Raw genomic sequence first — 21,923 nt, 5'->3', positions numbered from 1 at the left:
TGCTAACATCCAAATAACAGAATACATCTCATTACCTATCACATTTAGTAATCTAGATGTTCCAGACTGTGAGAACTGATAGCTGACTGATACAGAGCAGTGGCTGAACTAGCCAGCGTGAAGAACCCTAAACAAATACAAATCACAGGATGGGCTAGAAACTTTTATATGGTCTACAGAAAAATAACATGTTTATAGAGTGGTAGATTTCTTACAGCTCATTTCTCAACATGGGATCTACTTCAGAAACACATGAGAAACTTCTCTGAGATAAACTTTATTGGCCTTATCCCTGATCTACTTAACTTGACTTTGAGGTTTGGGCTTGGAAAAGTTATCTGGTTTCTAATACAGAAATTTGATGAAGAACTTCTGACCTAGATCAACTCCTTCACTGTAAAGATAAGGAAATTTAGAGTAAGAAAGAGTAAATGACTTGCTGAAGGTAACTTTTTTTTTTTTTTTCCTTTTTACCTGTATCCATGAACAATGAATGTTGGAGCATGAGGGAAGTAAGTGGGACAGGAGGGTTCCCCTATTGGAGGGAGTTGCATATTCTAAATGGGAAGATAAGATTAGGAAACATTAAACAAGTAGAAAATAATTCAAGACAATTAATTCTTTTCCTGAAGAGGTTGGATGCCTAGGTGAGGAACTGGGAGACCCAATATTGAAGGACATAGATGGGTACAGGGTCATCCACCCTTGCTTTGCAGAATCTCTCATAAAGAATTTCATGGGAAAGATTAGACTCTGTTGAAGTGTAATGTGACTTGAAAATGCAGGTGTGGTTTTTATGTTTTTTTTTTTTTTTTTTTTTTAATGTATTTTAGTTGCAGGAGTACATGTGCAGGTTTGTTATGTAGGTAAATTGTGTGTCATGGGAATTTGTTATACAGATAATTTCATCACTTGGGTAATAAATGTAATAACCAATAGGTATTTTTTTGTGATCCTCTCTCTCCTCCCACCCTCCACCCTCAAGTGGGCCCCAGTGTCTGCTGTTTCTCCCCTGGTATCCATGTGTTCTCATTGTTTAGCTCCCACTTATAAGTCAGAACATGCACTATTGGTTTTTTGTTCCTGTATTAGTTTGCTAAGGGTCATGACCTCCAACTCTATCCATATTGCTGCCAAGGAAATGGTCTCATTCTTTTTCATGGCTGCATAGTATTCACTAGTGTATATGTATCACATTTTCTTAATCTAGTCCACTGTTGATGGACTTTGGGGCTGATTTTATGTCTTTGTTATTGTGGAGAGTCATGCATGTGCTTGTGTCTTTATGATAGAATCATTTATATTCCTTTGGTTATATACCCAGTAATGAGATTGCTGGGTTGAAAGGTAGTTAGGTTGGAGCTCTTTGAAGAATTGCCACACTGATTTCCACAATGGTAGAATTAATTTACACTTCCACCAACAAAATAAGCGTTCCCTTTTCTCCACAACCTCGCCAACATCTGTTGTTTTTTGACTTTTTAATAATAGTCATTCTGACCTGTGTGAGATGGTATCTCATTGTGGCTTTGATTCGTATTTCTCTAATGATTATTGACATGGAGTAATTTTTCATATGCTTGTTGGCGGCAGGTATGTCTTCTTTTGAAAAGTGTCTGGTAATGTCCTTTGCCCACTTGTTAATAGGGTGGTTTGGGGGTTTTTGGTAAATTTGTATAAGTTCCTTATAGTTTCTGGATATTAGACCTTTGTCAATTGCACAGTCTGCAAATATTTTCTGCCACTGTGTAAGTTGTCTGTTTATGCTGTTGATAGTTTCTTTTGCTGTGCAGAAGCTCTTTAATTAAATTACATTTGTCAATTTTTGTTTTGTTGCAATTGCTTTGGTGTCTTCATCATGAAATCTTTGCCAGGTCCTATATCCAGATTGATATTTCCTAGGTTATCTCCCAGGATTTTTACAGTTTTAGGTTTTACATTTAAGTCTTCAATCCATCTTGCATTGATTGTTGTATGTGGTGTAAGGTAGGGGTCTAGTTTCAATCTTCTGCATATGGCTAGCCAATTATCCCAGCACCATTTATTGAATGGGGAGTCCTTTGCTCTTTCAATTTTTCACACATAGAATAAATATTAAAAGTACCCTATGAAAAGTCTATAAAAGGCTTAACCTGAGCAGGCAAGCCATTTTCTGGCTTCATCTTTAGCATTCATTACACACAATGCAAAATCTTTTGGATGATCCCCCCAAAATCTCATACTTAATACCCTTAAAACATATAAGACAAGGAACGTACCTAATTGTAATGGATTTGATCCAAAATTGTGCAAGACTTGTTAAAGAAGCATAATGGAAGAGAAATAAAACTATGTGCTGTTTTTCTACTAGTAAAGCAGTGTTGTCTTCCTTTAGGAAGAAGTGTCTAGTGCAGAAGAGAAAGAAAAGGATGTTGGAGTCTCATGTGTGGAAAGAACAACTAATTACAGGAATAGCTCCCCAGCTGGAAGGGACAGAATAACACAGTTCTGAGGAACAGGTACAGAAGCCAGAAAGAAGGCTTTTCTGAGAGAATTTTACAAAGTAATCAAGAAAATAATGATAAAGTTCTGAATAATTATTTTAGATTTCCTGCTCTCCATTTAAACTTAGACTGATTTGGACCAGTTAGCTTTTTAAGGTTTCTTTTTCATCTCTATTATTATCAAGGGAGGCAGTAGAGAAAAAAGAACACCAGATGTGAGGTCAGATTAATCAGGCTCACACTATAGATTGCCTATTATCAGAGCTGTTGGGAGTCACTGCCTCATTTGTAAAATCAGGTTACTACTTTTGCTACTTATACCTCAAATGAATACTCTGAAAATTATATATGCATATATATTTATAAATATATACTCTGCATATATAAATATATAATATGTATATATAGTCTGAATATATAATATGTATATATAATGTGTTTGGAGATGCTTTGTAAACCAACAGTAAAGTCTGCACAAAATGTTAAAATATTCATGCAGTTTTTTTAACTTTATTTCCCTCCTGCAAATTCCAAAGGTTCTTAAGTTTCTTGTGACTCATTCGAGAGATTGAAGTAAATATAATGGTAGTAACAATAGTAATGATAATAATAATAATGTAACATCTATTGAGTGCTTATGATGTGTCAAACAATATTTGTAGGTGATTTACCAAAAATAACTAATTTAATCCATGTGATGGAAAATTATATTTGAGGTTACAATTTTCTTTGTACACCAGAAAACAGATTCTAGGTTGTTGTCTTAGTCTTCTGGGGCTTCTATAATAAAATAACATAGATGGATGGCTTAAACAACAGACACGTATTTTCTCACAGGTGCGGAGGCGAGAAGCCCAAGATCAAGGTGGGAGATTCCGTTCTTGGTAAGCCCTCTTCCTAGCTTTCAGACAGCCACCTTCTCATTGTATCTTCATGTGGTGGAGAGAGCTCTGGTCACCTTCTCTTCTTATAAGGATACTAATCACATCATGAGGACCCTACTCACCTGATCTCATCTAACTCTAATTACCTCCCAAAAGTTCTGCTTCTGAATATATCATATTATTGGGTATAATTATAACATATACATTTAGGGGAGATACACTCAATCCTTAGCAGCTGGAAATGAAGATGTTAGGTTATGCTGTAGTACTGACTAACTTCCAGAGATGTTGTTACTGAAGATACCCCCAAATGTGCTAATCTTCATCAAGCATCCTATTTTCTCATGAGAGTCTCCTATCTTCCAGAGTGTTTATGCAAACACTCTTAACATAATTGTTCTTTCACTTCTAGTCCATTGATGCCTCCTACTTTTCCCTTTATGGTAGCCTCCTCCTATTTTCACTTTCCTCCGCATCTATTTCAGATTTCATGAACCATTTATTTCAATAACTATCTTGACAAACAGGCACTACTCGTGAAAAGGTGGTTTGTTGTATTGGCTTTCTCCTAAATTCCTTTATAACCCCCTGCTTTTGTGTAAGACAGGGAAAGATAAGGGTGCTTGATCTGTGTTAAATGTGTGTCTTAGCCTCTACACTACGACTGTCGTGTTTCCTGTTACAACTTCCAGGCCCAGCACGGTGTCTGTTACATATTTATCAAAGGAATAAATAAATTATTCAGACCAGAATGAAGACCAGCTTATAGGCATTCGAGATAGATTTTGGATCATTAAAAAAAAATATTTTAACATTTAGAATAGTCCAAAATAGAATGGGCTGCATTGTGAATTCTGAATTTCTATGTCACTGAAGATATTCAGGGAGGGCGCAGGTACAATTAAGGAGAGTGCATGAGACAAGGTGTTTTATGAAGTCTCATCCAATCCTGGATTCTGTTATCTGGAAATAAAACTTGCATAAGGGATTGGAAGTTCATTCATGAAAGAAGAAAATATGAGTAGTTTTTGATTACACATTTAAATTTAATAGTAAATTTTTAAAATTTGTTCTATTGTATTAATATAATTTACACAGGAATTGTGACTTTCATAAGCCATTTATTCAAGTGTTCCAAAAGTCATTATTTTTCTATAACCAAACTTCATTTCACCCTTGAGTTTTGAGTCCACCTAGTGGCTGAAATTTGGTATTAACCAATTCTGGGTAAGCTCAAGTAACTTTAAGGTTTCTCAGTTATTTTTGGGTTCAAATTCAGTCTAACAAGAGCTTGTCCTCACCTCATCCTCTTTCCCCAGTGTGGCATATATATTTCCAGCTGCTCAAATAGTATCATGTCATCTGCAAGGAGGCACTTAGTCATTAATGTCTTTCCATACTGGCATCCGCTAAAGTATGGAAATCCATCTCTCTTTAGCTAATGTTTCCCCTATGTTAGAATCTGCATAGATGGCTTCAATTACATATTTTATTTGCCCAAACTGCACTTCACCTAATCCCCTAATCCCCCACCCTCTGCAGTATTTACTTCTCAAAATCAAAATCACAACCCGTCAGGATTTCTCTCTTTTTCCTTCCCTCCTTCTCCCATCCCCTCTCTTGTTGTACTTCATCATTTTTTGGTAGTATGAGAAAATATAACTACCCCTGTATCATGCTGTGCCATGTGAACCATGTGAAATTCCCTCCATCCTGATAACATGTTGATGCCAGGAACCTCTGGGAAGTTACTGTCTTCCAGGATTCTAAGTCTAAAGAAGGACGCATGCTTCCTCATTTTTCAGATGTTCTGTTCTCAGAGCCCTTTCTAAGAAACCATAACTGGAATAGGACTGTATTATTATCTGCGATGCTTCACCTCCTTAGTCTAGTCTATGAACCTCATAGGTGAAAATATGCCTCTTATGCCAGCTTCTATTATTCTCAACTTTTTTTTTTTTTGAGACAGGGACTCACTCTGTTGCCCAGGCTGGAGTTCAGTGGCATGGGGTGATCATGGCTCACTGCGGCCTCAACCTCCCTGGCTCAGATGATTCTCTCACCTCAGTCTCCCACATAGCTGGGACTACAGGCATGTGCCACCACGTTGGGCTAAATTTTTAATTTTTTTTTTTTTTTTTTTAATAAACAGCGTTTTTCACCATGTTGCCCAGGCTGGTCTGTAATTCTTGGGCTCAAGGGATCCTCCCTCCTCTGCCCCTCAAAGTGCTGGGATTATAGGCATGAGCCACCGGGCACAGCCAAGACTATTATTTATAGTATAATTTTGGCTACAGATGCCCAGAATATTTTTTAATAACACATTTATAATTCACACACTATAAATTACATCTGTTTCACTTTAAAATGCACAATTTTTGTTTGTACATTTTTGTTTCATTTGTTTTTAATATAGTCACAAAGTTGTGCAATCATCACCACTATCTAATTTCAGAACATTTTTGTTACCCCAAAAATAAACTCCATGCTCATTAACAGTCAGTCCCTATTACTCTCTCCTCTAAGTTCTTGTCAATTACTAATCTACTTTCTGTTTCTGTGAATTTGTGTTTCCTGGACACTTCATATAAATTGAATCATGAAATAAATGGCCATTTGTGACTGACTTCTTTCATGCAGTATGCTTTCAAGTTTCATCCATGTTGTAGCATGTTATAAGTACTTCGTTCTTTTTATGGCTGAAAAATACTTCATTGTATGAATATACAAAATTTTGTTTACCCATTTATCGGTTGTTAAGCATTTTGATTTTTAACTATTTTTTGGTTATTATAAATAATGTAGTTATGAACATCTGTGTAAAAGTTTTTGTGTGGGGATATGTTTTCATTTATCTTGTTTATATATATAAAAGTGGAAATGCTGGGTTCTATGGTAATTGCTATGTTTAACTTTTTGAAGAAATGCCAAATTGGTTTTCCCAGAATGCCATCATGTTCCATTCCAATTAGCAATGTTGGAGCATTCTAACTTTTCCACTTTATCATCATTTGTTATTGTCCGATTCTTAATCATAGCCATTCTAATCAGTCTGAAGTGATATCTCATGGTGTTTTGATTGCATTTCCCTGATGACTAATGATGTGGAACATTTTTTTCATGTGCTTGTCAGCCTTCTGCATATCTTTTCTGGAAAAATATCTGAAAATTCTTTGCTTACATTTAAATTGAATTTTTTGCCTTTTTGTGGTTGAGTAGTAATAGCTCTTCACATATTCTAGATACTATACCTTTATCAGTTATATAATTTCTAAATATTTTCTCCCATTCTATGGGTTATATTTTCACTGTCTTGATCATGTCCTTTTACATACAAAATTATTTAATTTTGAAGTTCAACGTATATATTTTTTCTTTGATTACTTGTACTTTGTAATGTCTAACAAGGCTTTGACAAATCCAATGTAACAAAATTTGCACTTATGTTTTCTTCTGAGCGTTTTATCATTTTAGTGCCTCTATTTAGGTCTACGATTCATTTTGAGTAAATTTTTGTTTATGGTATGAAGTAAGAGTCCACCTTCCCTGTTTTGCCTGAGTATATCTAATTGTTAGGGTACTATTTGCTGAAAAGACTATTCTTTCCTCAGTAACTTGCCCTGGCACCCTTGTTGAAAATCAATGTACCTTAAATATGAAGGCTTTATTCTTATATTCTTAATTCCATTTCATTGAGCTATATGTTTCTCTTTATGCCGGTACTATATAGTCTTGATTGCTTTAGTTTAGTAGCAACCTTTTAAAATCATAAAGTATAAGTCATTTAACTTTTTCTTCTTTTCCAAGACTGTTTTGACTATTCTTTTTCAGTGTTAATTAATAAAGTTTTATTAGGACACAGCCATGTCTATTTCTTTACATATTGTCTATGGCTGCCTTCATGCTACAAAGACAGAGTTGGGTAGTTGAAATGGAGACCATGTAACTTACAAAACCAAAGGTACTTACTCTCTAGTCCATTACAAACATAATTTGCTGGCTTCTGTTCTACAAATATATTTCTTCCAAGGCTATAGACTATATAGTTTTTAAGTGTTACAAATTTATTATCTTACAGTTCTGTAAGTTAGAGATCTGACACAAATCTCACTGGGCCAAAATCAAGGTGTTAGCTGGACTGTGTTCCTTCTGAAGACTCTAAGACATAATTTATTTTGTTGTCTTTTCAAGCTTCTAGAGCTGCCACATTCCTTGTCTCATGGCTCCATCCTTCATTTTCTTCTTTTATTTTTAATTTTTAAAAATTTACCATCATTGCCATTTTAAGTATACAGTTCAGTGGCAACAAATACATTTATGTCCTTTTTTGTCCCCTCTTATTCCACTCCCTTCTCCTCTTCTGGCCTCTGGTAATCGATAGTCCACTTGCTACCTCCATGAGATAAACTTTTTTAGTTCCTCTATATGAGTGGGAACGTGCAATATTTGTCTTTCTGTGCTTGCCTTACTTCACGTAACATAATGGCCTCCAGTTCCATCGATGTTGCTGCAAAGACAGGATTTTTTTCTTTTTTTATGACTGAATAACATTCTATTGTTTTTATATCACGTTTTCTTTATCCATTCATCCACTGATGGGCACTTAGGTTAATTCTATATTTTGACTATTGTGAATATTGCTGTTATGACTATTCTGAGTCCCGTGCACTTCCATATAAATTTAAGGATCATCTGGTCAATTTCTTAAAAAAAAAATGCTATCCAGGATTTTGATATGGATTGCTGTTCAATTTGTGGAGTATTGGCATGTTAACATCATTAAGCTTTCTAATCCATGAATGAACTATTGTCTTTTTCTTTATTTGGGTCTTTTAAAATTTCTTCGAACAATGTTTTATTATTTTCAGAAAATAAGTTTTGAAATTCTTCCATTAAATTAATTCTTATTCTTTTATTTTTTATAATATTATACACAGAATCTCTTAGTTAATTTTACTTCCAGATTATTCACTGCTAATGTAGAGAAACACAATTTTTTTTTTCAATATTGGTCTTGTATTCTGCAATCTTGTTGAAGTTCAATTTTGTTCAAACTGTTTGATAGTTTTAATTATTATTTGCTGGATTCCTTAGGATTTTCTACTTACAACATACTGTCATCCACAAATAGAGGTAGTTTTACTTCTTATTTACAAGCTGTATTATTTTATTATTTTTCTTAATCAAATTGTCCTGGCTCAAATATACCTGTTTGTTGGCATATGGTATATTGCATTTCCTTATCATCTTTTCTATTTTTATAAGTTCAGTAGCAATGTACTCCCTTTTATTCCTAATGTTAGCAGTTTGCATCTTTCCTTTTTTTCTCTGTCCATGTTGATAAAATTTGGCCCTGTTTCTTGATGTTTTCAATGAGCAAACATTTGAGTTTGTTGATTTTTTCTCTATTGTTTTTATTCTCTATTTCATTTATTTATACACTAACATTTATTATTTCCTCCTTCTCTTCTTCTCTTGGTTTGGATTTAGATTGTTTTCCTATTTTTAATTCTTAAGGTGAAAGGTTAAGGTATTTGTTTGAGATCATTATTGTTTTTGGAATATTAAAATGAAGCCTTTCCTTTAAGCTTCAGATTTCACTGTGTCTTAATTTTTGGTGTGTTGTGTTTTCATTTATATCAACCTACAGATATTTTCAAACTCATTTTGGGATTCCTTCTTTAATTCATTGGCTATTTGGGAGTGGGCCATTTAATTTCTACATATTTGTGAATTTCCCAAATATTCTCCTGATATTTATTTCTAGTTTTTTGACCTTAACCCTCCTCTCATCCTCCACCCTCCAGTAGGTCCTGATATATATTGTTCACTTCTTTGTGTCCACGTGTACTCAAGGTTTAGCTCTCACTTACAAGTGAGAATATGCAGTATTTGATTTTCTGTTCTTGTGTTAATTATCTTAGGATAATAGCCTCCAGTTCTATCCATGTTGCTGCAGTAAACACAATCTTATTTTTTTTTATAGCTGTGTAGTATTCCATGGTGTATATGTACCACATTTTCTTTATCCGGCTTACCATTCATAGGCATCTAGGTTGATTTAACATCTCTGTTATTATGAATAGTGTTGCAATAACCATATGTGTGCATGTGTGTCTTTATGGTAGAATAATTTATATTCCTTTGGGTATATACCTAATAGTGGAATTTCTGTGTCAAATGGTAGTTCTGTTTTAAATTCTTGGAGATATTTCCAAACTGCTTTCCACAGTGGCTAGACTAATTTACATTTCCTCCAGAAGTGTGCAAGCATTCTCTTTTCTATGGAACCTCACCAGCATATGTTATTTTTTGACTTTTTGATAATAACCACTGTGACTGGTGTAAGATGGTATCTAGTTGCAGTTTTGATACACATTTCTCTAATGATTAGTGGTGTTGAACATTTTTTTATATGCTTCTTGGCCACATGTATGTCTTCTTTTGAAGTGTCTGTTATGTTCTTAGTCTACTTTTTAGTGGAGTGGCATTTTTTGTTGTTGTTAATTTGTTTAAGTTCCTTATGGATTCTGGATATTAGAACTTTCCCAGGTGCATAGTTTGCAATTTTTTTTTCCCCATTTCGTAGGTTGTCTGTTTATTCTGTTGATAGTTTCTGTTGCTGTTTAGTTTAATTAGGTCTCTGTTTTTGTTGCAATTGTCTTTGCCATCTTCATCCTGATATCTTTGCCAGGCCCTATGTCTGGTGTTTCCTAGGTTTTTGTCAAGGGTTTTTATACTTTTAGGTTTTATATTTAAATATTTAATCCATATTGAGTTGATTTTTGTATATGGAGTAAGGAACCCAGTTTCAATCTTCTGCTGCCAGTTATTTCAACACCATTTATTCGAATTAAAAAGTCCTTTCCCCATTGCTTGTTTTTGTTGGCTTTGTCAAAGACCAGATGGTTGTAGGTGTGCTGTTTTATTTCTGGGTTTTCTCTTCTGTTCCATTGGTATATGTGTTTTTTTGTTTTTTGTTTTTTTGTTTTTGTTTGTTTGTTTTCACCACTACTATGTTGTTTTGGTTACTATAGAGTTTTAGTATAGTTTGTAGTCTTATAATGTGATTCCTCAACCTTTTTTCTTTTTGTGTGGTATTGTTTTAACTATTCAGGCTCTTTTTTAGTTTCATATTAATTTTAAAGTAGTTTTTTTCTAATTCTATGAAGAGTTTCATTGGTAGTTTGAGAGGAGTAGCATTGAATGTGTAAATTGCTTTGGACAGTATGACAATTTTATTAATATTGATGCTTCTTATCCATGATCAAGGAATATTTTTATTTGTGTCATCTCTGATTTCTTTCAACAGTGATTTGTGATTCTCATTTTAGAGATCTTTCTCCTCCCTGATTAGCTGTATTCTTAGGTATTTTATTCTTTTTCCTGATGCATATTGTGAATAAAATTGTGTTTTTGATTTGACATTCAGCTTGCATGTTCTTGTATAAAAATTGCAGTCAATTTTGTACATTGATTTTTATCGTGAAACTTTGCTGCAGTTGTTTATCACATCAAGGAGCATTTGGACAGAGACTAAGAGGTTTTCTAGGTAAAGAATCATATCATTTGAAATCCATAGATATTTTGACTACCTTTTTTCCTATTTGGATGCCTTTTATTTCTGTCTCTTGCCTTATTGCTCTGAGTAGGACTTCCAGTACCTTGTTGAATAGGAGTGTTGAGAGAAGGCATCCTTTTCTGTTCCAGTTCTCCAGGGGAACATTTTCAGCTTTTGCCTGTTTAGTATGATACCGCTCAGAGATTGTCATAGATGGCTCCTATTATTTTAATGTATGTCCCTTCAGTGCCTGGTTTGTTGAGGGTTTTTTTTTTCTTTAACCTGAAGGGATATTGAATTTTATTGAAGGCTTTTCTTCATCTTTTGAGATAATTATTTGTTTTGTTCTGTTTATATCATGGATTACATTTATTGATTTGTGTGCATTGAATTGACCAGGCATCTCAGGGATGAAACATACTTGATCAAGGTGGATTAGCTTTGTGATGTGCTATTGGATTTGGTTTGCTAGTATTTTGTTGAAGATTTTTGCAACTCTCTTCATCCAAGATATTGCCATGAAATTGTGTGTGTGTGTGTGTGTGTGTGTGTGTGTGTGTGTGTGTGTGTGTGTCTGCCAGGTTTTGGTATCAGAATGATGTTGGCCTCATAGAATGAGTTAGGATTCCCTCCTCAATTTTTTGGAAGAGTACCCATCAGAATGGTACCAACTCTTGTTTATACATCTGGTAGAATTCAGCTATGACTCTGTCTGGTCTTGGGCTTTTTTAGTGATTGTAGGTTTTTTATTACTGTTTTGATTTTGGAACTCAGTTTTGGTCTGTTTGTGTGTTCAATTTCTTTCTAGTTCAATCTTGGGAGGTTATATGTTTACAGAAATTCTCCCATTTCCTTCAGGTTTTCTAGTTTGCGTACGTAGAGATATTTGTAATAGTCTCCTAGGGTTTATTTATTTATTTACTTACTTACTTACTTACTTACTTACTTACTTACTTACTTACTTATATTTCTGTGGGATCCGTGATAATATTCCCTTTGCCATTTCTGACTGTGTTTATTTGGGTTTTCTCTCTCTTTATTAGTCTAGTTAATGGTCTATTAATTCTATTTATTCTTGCAAATAACCAACTTCTAGTTTTCTTGACCTTTTGTATGTTTTTTATATCTCAATTTCATTCAGTTCAGCTCTGATTTTAGTGATTTTTTGTCTTCTGCTCTCTGATGTTGTTTTGCTCTTGTTTTTCTAGTTCAGCTTGTAGTCCTAGATTGTTAATTTGAGATCTTTCTACATTCTTGACATGGACATATAGCACTGTAAAGGTTCCTCTGCTCTCTGCTTTAGCTGTTTCTCAGGTATAGGAATGTTGTATTTTTTATTCTCATTACTTCAGAAGAATTTATTGATTTCTGCTTTAATTTCATTGTTGACTCAGAAGCAGGTTGTTTAATTTCCATTTGCTTATCAGCTCTTCTCGATTTGTGGAGTCTTTAGGATTTTCCAAATATAAGATCTTATCATCAGCAAACAAGGATAATTTGACTTCTGTCTTTCTAATTTGAAAGCTCTTTATTTATTTCTGTTCTCTGATTGCTGTAGCTAGGACTTCCAGTATTATGTAAATAACAGTGGTGACAGTGGGAATCTTTGTCGTGTTCCAGATACTATAGGGAAGGCTTTCAGTTTTTCCCCATTAAGTATGATACTAGCTGTGGGTTCATTGTATATTGCTTTTATTATGTTGAGATAGGTATTTCTATACCCAGTTCTATCCCCAGTGTTTTTTTATCATGAAGGGGTATTGAAATTTAGCAAATGCTTTTTCAGCATCAATTGAAATAATCATATGGTTTTCATTCTTCATTCTGTTGATATGATGTAACACATTGGTTTTCATATATTGAACCATGCCTGCATCCCAGGGAGAAATCCCACTTGGTCATGATCTTTCTAATGTACTGTTGAATTCAGTTTGCTAGTATTATATTTAGGATTTTTGCATCAATATTTAACTGAGATATTTTTCTGTAGTTTAATTTTTAATTTCTTTTTGGTTTGGTATCTGGTGAAAACTACCATCATATAATGAATTTGAAACTATCCTCTCCTCTATTTTTAAAAATAGTTTGAGCAGGATTGTTATTAGTCTTTTTTAAGCGTTTGGTAGAATTTAACAGTAATGCTATCAGGTCCTGGACTTTTCTATACTGGAAGACTTTTTCTTATGACTTCTATATGTTACTTGTTATTGGTGCATTTAAGTTTTGGATTTCTTCCTGGTTCAATCTTGATAAGCTGTATGTATCTATAAATTTGTCCATTTCATCTAGATTTTCTGATTTATTGGCACATTGTCACTCCTAGCAGTCACTAATGATCCTTTGAATTTCTGCAGTTATCAGTTGTAATGCCTTCTTTTTTATTTCTGATTTATTTTGATCTTCTCTTTCTTTTTTTCAGTTGGTCTGGCTAAAGAATTGTAAATTTTGTTTAACTTTTTAAAAAGACAGCTTCTTTATTGATGCTTTATTTTTTATTGCAATTGTATGTATTTCTTCTCTGATTTTTATTATTTCTCTTCTTCTACTACATTTGGTCTTGGTTTGCCCTTGCTATTCTAGTTATTTAAAGATGCATTATTTACTTGGAGTTTTTTCTTTATTATTATTATTTTTTTAATGTAGACACTTGTAGCCTTAAACTTTCCTCTTAGTATTGCTATTGCTGTATCCTATAGGTTATGGTATGTTGTGCTTCCATTATCACTTGTTTCAAGAAATTTTCCAGTTTTCTTCTTAATGGCTTCATAAACCCACTGGTCATTCAGGAGCATATTGCTTAATTTCCATGTATTTGTATAGTTTTAAAAATTCCTTTTGTTATTCATTTCTAGTTTTATTTCATTGTGGTCAGAGAAGATGCTTGATATTATTTCAGTTGTTTTGAATGCTTTAAGAGTTGTTTCCACCTATGAGTGAGAACAAGCGGTGTTTGGTTTTCTGTTCTTGTGATAGGTGGGAACTGAACAATGAGATCACTTGGACTCGGGAAGGGGAACATCACACACTGGGGCCTATCATGGGGAGGGGGGAGGGGAGAGGGATTGCATTGGGAGTTATACCTGATATAAACGATGAATTGATGGGTGCTGACGAGTTGATGGGTGCAGCACACCAACATGGCACAAGTATACATATGTAACAAACCTGGACGTTATGCACATGTACCCTAGAACTTAAAGTATAAAACAAACAAACAAACAAAAAGAGTTGTTTCATGACCTAACATATGGTCTATCCAATGATCCATGTACTGAGAAAAATAATGTGTATTCTGCAGCTCTTGGCTGAAGATCTCCTGTAAATATTTATTAGATCCCTTTGTTCTATAGTGCAGATTGAATGTGATGTTTCTTTGTTGATTTTATGTATGAAAAATCTGCCCAATGCTGAAAGTGTGATGTTGAAGTCTCCAGCTATTACTGTACCAGGGTCTATCTCTCTTCTTTTTCCTTTTTACATTTTTTTCTTTTTTTTAGACAGTCTTGTTCTGTTACCCAGGCTGAAGTGCAGTGGCGCAATCTTGGCTCACTGCAAGCTCCATCTCCCAGGTTCAGGCCATTCTCCTGCCTCAGCCTCCTAACTAGCCGCCACCATGCCTGGCTAATTTTTCGTATTTTTAGTGGAGACGGGGTTTCACCGTGTTAGCCAGGATGGTCTCGATCTCCTGACCTTGTGATCCGCCTGCTTCAGTCTCCCAAAGTGCTGGGATTACAGGAGTGAGTCACCGCTCCCGGACTTCTCTTTTTAGCTCTAAAAATATTTCCTTTACATATCTGGGTGCTCCTGTGCTGGGTGCAATTATTTTAAATTGTTATATATTGTTGCTGAATTGATGACTTTTTCATTAAGTAGTGACCTTCTTTGTCTCTTGTATAGTTTTTGTCTTGAATTTTTATTTTCTGATATTGGTGTAATAACTCCTGCTCTTCTTTGGTTTCCATTGTCATGGAATATCTTTTTCAATCTCCTTATTTTCAGTCTATATGTGTCTTTATAGGTAAAGCGTGCTTCTTGCAGACAAAAGATCAATGGATCTTGTTTCTTCATTCATTTCGCTGATCTTTGTCTTTTCATTAGAGAATTTAATCCATTTACATTCAGTGTTATTATTGATAAGGAAGACTTATCCCTGCCATTTTGTTATTTTTTCTAGTTGCTTTGTGATTTTCTCTTCCTTCTTTCTTTTTTCCTGTCTTCCTTTAGTGAAGATGACTTTCTCTTGTAATATGATTTAGTTTCTTGCTTTTTATTTTTTGTGTATTTCTGGTATATTTTTTGGCTTCAGGTTACCATGAGGCTCGCAAATAGTTTCTTAAAATTCACTCTTTTAACATGATAACAACTTAACATTATTTGCATAAACGAACAAAGCAAACAAAAAACTAATAAAAACTTGCCTTAATTGCCCCACTTTTTAACTTTTTGTTGTTTTCATTTATATCTTATTGTACTGAATATATCTTAAGTTGTTGTAGTTACTATTTTTAATTGGTTCATTGTTTAGTCTTTGTATTAAGGATAAGAGTAGTTTACACATCACAGTTATAGTTTTATCATTTTCTGTGGTTTTCTATGTACTTACTATTACCAGTAAATTTTTCTACCTTCATGTGATAATTTATTACTCATCAGTGTTCTTCTCTTTCTGATAAAAGTACTCTCTTTAGCATTTCAGGTAGTATACATCTGGTGTTGATGAAATCTCTCAGCTTTTGTTTGTCTGGGAAAGTCTTTGTTTCTCTTTCACATTTGAAGGATATTTTCACCAGACATACTATTCTAGGGTAAAGGGATTTTTCTTTCAGCACTTTAAATATGTCATGCCACTTTCTCCTAGACTGTAAAGTTTCCACTGAAAAACCTGCTGCCAGACCTGTCGGAGGTCCATACTATGCCATTTGATGCTTTTGCTGCTTTTAGTATCCTTTCTTTATCCTCGACCTTTGGGAGTTTGATTGTTAAATGCCTTGAGGTAGTCTTCTTTGGGTTGAATCTGGTTGGTGTTTCATAACCTTCTTGTACTTGGATATTGACACCTTTCTATAGGTTTGGAAAGCTCTTTGCTGTTATCCCTTTGAATAAACTTTCTACTCTTATCTCTTTCTCTACCTTTACTTTAAGAACAATAACTCTTAGATTTGCCTTTTTGAGGCTATTTTCTAGGTTGTGTAGGCATAATTTGTTATTTTTTTATACTTTTGTCTTTTTATCCTCTGACTGTATTTTCAAATAGCCTGTCTTCAAGCATACTAATTCTTTCTTCTGCTTGATCAATTCTGCTTTTAAAGGACTCTAAAGCTTTCTTCGCTAAAGCCAATTTCATTTTCAGCTCAAGAATTTATGCTTAATTTTTTAAAATTATTTCAATCAATTTGTTAAATCTATCTTTAGAATTCTGATTATTTTATCTGTGTTATCTTGACTTTTTTGAGTTTCCTCAACACAGCTATTTTGAATTTTCTGTCTGAAAGATCACATATCTCTATCTCTGTTGCCACATGTAGTTTGTTTGTTGAGGTCATGTATAGTGTTGATGCTAGTATATGTTCTTCAGTCTCTGGGCATTGAAGAGTAAGGTACTTATTGTAGTCTTTACTGTCTGGGCTTGTTTGCAGCCTTCCTTCTTCAGAAGGCTTTCTAGGTATTTGAAATTATTTTGGTGTTGTGATCTAAGCTGTTTCTGATTTAGAGGGAACCTCACACACAGTAGCACTGTGATTCTTGCAGAATTGTAGAGGTATATCCTTGATGGTTTTGGAGAACATCTGGTAGAATTATCTGACTTACTGAGCAGAGATCCTTGTTCTCTTTTCTTATTTTGTCCCAAACATAAGGAGTCTCTGTCTCTGTTCTGAGCAACCTAAGACTTGGGGTAGAGTAACACAAATGCCTCTGTGGCCACCACCACTATAACTTGGGTCAAACCTGAAGCCAGTACAGCACTGGGTCTCACCTAAGGCCTGCTGTAACTACTTATTGGCTACTGCCTATGCTTGCTCAAGGCCCTGGGGCTCCTTAATCATTAGGTGAGAAAGCCAGCCAGGCCTGTATCCTTCCATTGAGGGCAGCAAGGTCCCCCAGGCCCCAGGTAGGTCCCACAGTGCCACCCAGCAATCAGGGACTACAGTAAAAAACCTTGGAAGTCTACCTGGTATTCTATTTCTATTGTATTGAAGCTGAGATGGCACTCACACCAAAAGACACAGTCCTTTCTGCTATTCTCTCTCCTTTCCAAAAGCAGAAGAGCTTCATCCCATAGCCACCACCACCCTTGGCCATGTGGAGACTGCCAGACTGCAACTGATTTTCTCTTAAGGCTCAATATATCTTAAGTCAGATTATGGTGAATACTGCTTGGCCTAGGAATCACCCTTCAGGGCAGAAGGCCCCCCTGTCACCCAGGGGAAGTCCAGAAATACTGTCCAAGAGTCAAGTATTGGAACTGGGGACCCCAAGTGTTAGCTTGTTGCTCTACTCCTGTGGCGGTGTTGATACCTAAGATGCAAGTCAAAGTTCCCTTTACTATTTCCTCGCTTTTCTCAAGCAGAAGGAGTTTCGTCCCACAGCCACCACCACTGGCAATGTGCTGAGTCTCACCTGAAGCCAGCAAGTCTCAGAGGCTCACCAAGGCTCTTGGCATAGTACCTGGATATTGCTTCTGTTTATTTAGGGCCCAAGGGCTCTTCAGTTAGCAGGTGAAGAACGCTAGCTGGACTGGGCCCTTTCCTTTAAGGAAGCTAGTTTTCTTCTGGCCCAGGTTGTGTCTAGAAATGGCATTTGCGAGCTAGGGCCTGAAATGGGGGCCTCTTGGCTCTGACCAGTGCAAATCTTGCTGTGGCTGAGCTGGTATCAAAGATGCAAGACAAAGTCCTCCCCATTCTTGCCTCTTCTCTTTTCAAATGGAAGGAAAATGTCTCTTTTGGAGCCATGTGCAAGCTGTGTAGCCTGGGATTAGGGTAGAGTGATGCTAACACTCCCTTGGCTGCCCAAGCTGTGTCTCAGTATGTTGCATGCCCCACTTCCCAGTCCACTGTCTCTGGGTCTAATTGAGCACTAGGACTTGCCTATGAGTTGCCATTTTTATGGCCTAGACTGCCTTTCAAGTTTACTTAGAGACTGAGGGCACTTTGACCCTAGGTGGCAGGTTTGCAGGCACTCAAGTTTGGACTGCTGGGATCTGTGATTCCCCTATTTCTGGGACTAGTTTAAATGGTTCCCCTATGGGTGGGCATCAGCTGATTTCGGTTCAGGTTTCTTTTCTGCTCTAACCAGACAGTGCTGAGTTCAATGTCTCACAATTGCTGTGTTATTTCTCCTACTGAGCCCAGAATCTGTGCACTATGTTGCTGATACCAGGGGTGGGGGAGGGGCGGCATCTGTGATTCGTGACTGTTTATTCTATCCCTTCAGTGCCTTTTTCAGAGATATGAAATTACAATCAGGTACTACGAGTGCTCCCTGATTTTTTTTTTTTTTTCTTTGTAGATAGTTGTTAATTTGGTGTCCTTGCAGGGAAGGCAATCAGTGGAACTTTCTATTCTGCCATCTTGGTCTGCCTTCTTCCTGCTGTGGATATATATACATATATATATATACATATATATATATTATATATATATATAATATATATATATATATATATATTTTTTCAGAAACCCAGTCATAGACTCTTTCCCACTATAGGAGCTCTGTGTCAGGTCAAATAAAGAAAAGCTCTGCAAAGGTATTCTCTGGGAGCTGTTACTCATGCTAAATTATGAAATTTGTTTTGCACTAGACCTTTTTGTGAGGCTCCAAACCCATTCTCACTTCTCCAGTGATTGCAAGGCTGCATGCTTTTATAACTATCATGATTAAATAGTGATGGGAAATAAAGAAATAGGGTAGAGATATATCATGGCTTTGGATGTGTACTTAATGGCCCTGAGTGAAATCCTTTCAGTTAGTAAATAGCATAGCAGATAAGGAATGGGATTCATTTCCTCACTCAAGGAAAGCATCAACACAGGCCTTCCTCAATTAATATTCTTTTAATTACAGTAAAGTCAGAAAGTATCTAAATAGCCACAGCACTAATATTTTGTAAGGCTGAAAGTGTCATGCAGCTGTGCAGACTCTGCAACTGTTAGTAGGGATGAATCTCAGGCACTCTGTTTTCACCCAAGTTACAGCATAACCCAACTTCAATGTTTATTCAATCCATAGGATTAGGATTTATCTTGAACTCAACTACGCAGTTTGCCTTCTTGAATATTCTAGTTTTTTATTGGACATGAACATTTCCTGGGTTCTTATCTATTTGGTACTTTCTAACACAATGCCTAGTCTGTGTCAGTGCTTTCCTTGAGTGAGGGGATGAGCCCCATTCTTTACCTGCTATATTATTTACTAGCTGGAAAGATTTCTCTTAGAAACATTTAAATACCTCTTTAGCCAGGATATATCTACACTCCACTGTGATTTACCATCACTCACATCCTCTCCTGGCTGGATCTGGTCCAGCAACTTAGACCCTCCCTGATACACTATTCACTAATTCATGATGAGTCAAGTCTTTTCAACTAAATTAGTTTCTGAAGTTATTTATACATTCAATTTCCATTTTCTCCTCTACCTTATTGGCTTTTATATTGTATACCTGGTTCCAAACTTTCCCAAGTCAATATCTGCTCCATTTAGATCAGTAATGACTACCTTACAGTTCCCATTACATATTATTATATTGGCTTGAATAAAAATTGTACATATTCATAGGGCCACCAGTAATGTACCATTGTTCCTGCAAACTCATAAAAGGTGTTGACTGGTATTAATTTAAAAATTAAAATCAATTTAAAAAGTATGAAATAACAGGGCATATTTTTAAAATGTAAAGCAAAACAATATCTAAGGGAAAGCATATGTCTTCTTGGCATTTAGAATTTGATTTATTTAATATAATATTTCCTTAGTTTTATAAATAAATTTAATACATTCTTAAATCTATAATTTCTACTGCAATAACTATGAATAATAATTGAATATGGCTTAAATTGAAGTACACAGATATGGAATATTACAACAAAATGTAGGAGATATCACAAATAATATAGAAAATGAGAACACGAATAGTTTCTACTATTAAATTTTTTTTCTGAGTATTCTGGCAGCCAAATTACAAAGGGAACCATGTTGGATGATTAAGATTTTATTATCTGGTAATCTATTTTCAAACGTATGCTTTAAACACATATTCAAGAAAATTTGAGGTTATGATTTTTATTGCTATATGCTCCACTGAAAATCCACAAATACACAGCCCAAAACAGTTTTATTTCTATTTCTCTCCTGAACTATATTTGGTAGGCATTTCCTTCTTTGCTGTTTCAAATTTTGTAGATTCACTCATTTCATTTACCTTATAAGTATGCATGTATTATTTTTCTTTTGCTTTCTTTACCTGTTTCTGAAATTTGGCACAATCTCACAAAATAATCTGGATACATGTTATGGTTCTTTGGGAAATACTGGCAAAATTGTCATTCTATTTTACCCACTAGTGTTAGATAGTGGAAGAAAGTGGGAATTGTGGGTTTATACTCAAGGAAATAAGTTTAGAAGCTAGTGAGAAAACATTTTATCTTCTTTCAAAGTTGTCCATGATGAATACATATTACTTTTTAAGTGGAGAGAAACAGGTCTGCTGTAGTGGCTCATGCCTGTAGTGGCAGCACTTTGGGAGCCCAAGGCAGAATGATTTATTGAGCTCTGAAGTTTGAGATCACTCTGGGCAACATAGAGATACCCTGTCTCTACAATTTTTTTTTTTTTAATTTTCAGGTATGATGGAATGTACCTGTCATCCCAGCCACTCAAGAGGGAATATGAGAATTCTTTGGGCCCTGGAGGTGAAGGCTTCAGTGAACCATGATCACACCACTCCAGCTTGAGTGACAGAGTGAGATTCTGTCTCAAAAAGAAAATGGAGAGAAATGAATCAAACCAAATAATTTGTAGGGAGAATAATATGTTATCTATTTCATCAGTTTTATTTCTGTAAGGGTTTCCATCTGCATGTTGAAACTGGAGATGTGTAACTGGGTACCCCTATTTTTCTAAGAGATAGTTTAATACTTTTTTACCTCCTCTTTTATCTTTTCTCCTATTCCCCATTCCCCACTTTCTCTTTAGCTCTTTAGAAATGCAATATATATGCTTTTTCCTTTCCTTCACCAGACACTCCCTAGAAGACAAGCTTATCTAACTGTGTGATTACTTAAAAGCTCTAGAGTGGAACTCTCTCCCACCAGGAAATTGTCTAAAGAAACAACAGTCTATTTACAACTGAAAGTACAACCTACTCCTGCTACAATGACACCATCTTCACCTCCTTGTAGATAAGGCACTGAAGCGAGTCACATGGACCCCCACCTGCTTGCAATCTTTCCTGCATGCCATTCATACCAAAACCCATTTTTAAAGCACCTGCTTTCTGCTCCAAAAGTGAAGCAGTACCCTTAAGGCAGAAAGTCAGTACTGCATGCCATTCATGCCAAAACCCCTTTTTAAAGCACCTGCTTTCTGCTCCAAAAGTGAAGCAGTACCTTTAAGGCAGGAATTGGGTACTCCTTTCCTTAAACTAGCTTTGGAGTGAAGTCACTTTTTAATACCAGATCTCATTTCGTCAATTGGACTCTGCAAGTGGTTAGTGACTGAACGTGTTATTCAGTTACAGAAATGTTTTCTGTTTTTCACAAATAAAATTTCCTCTTTAGATATACAAGTTGAGATGACTTATATACTTTAAAGTTCACAATAATAGCTACAATGTATTATTTAAAATATATAATCTCATGTAACCATTTAAGGTAATGCTATCATAATATCCATTGTATATGAAACTGAAGATCATAGATCCTAAATGACTTTTCCAAGGTCTTTAAGGTAGGAAGTCACAGATCATACATTTGAATCCCAAGCTTTATGGCACCAAAT

The 21,923-nt window shown here is 35.3% G+C and overlaps 1 protein-coding gene across 3 annotated transcripts in view; it reads left to right on the top strand.

The window, feature by feature from the left end:
* The window catches only part of LOC111536469 (protein CXorf21-like), a 38,804-nt gene extending 17,107 nt beyond the window's left edge, over positions 1 to 21,697 (top strand). For 2 of the 3 annotated variants that reach the window (XR_002729744.1, XR_002729743.1), the window contains 3 exons: positions 2,375 to 2,498; positions 3,321 to 3,367; positions 20,769 to 21,697. The gene's annotated coding sequence lies outside the window, so the exon portion shown is untranslated. The remainder of the gene's footprint in view (positions 1 to 2,374; positions 2,499 to 3,320; positions 3,368 to 20,768) is intronic. The other variant, XR_002729745.1, reaches the window with a different exon arrangement.
* The last annotated feature ends 226 nt before the right edge of the window (positions 21,698 to 21,923 follow it).

The sequence above is a fragment of the Piliocolobus tephrosceles genome, chromosome 12, assembly GCF_002776525.5.
Source record: "Piliocolobus tephrosceles isolate RC106 chromosome 12, ASM277652v3, whole genome shotgun sequence".
Lineage (NCBI taxonomy): Eukaryota > Metazoa > Chordata > Mammalia > Primates > Cercopithecidae > Piliocolobus > Piliocolobus tephrosceles.
Note: the sequence above shows the minus strand (reverse complement) of the source record. Positions and strands in the feature narration are given on the sequence as shown.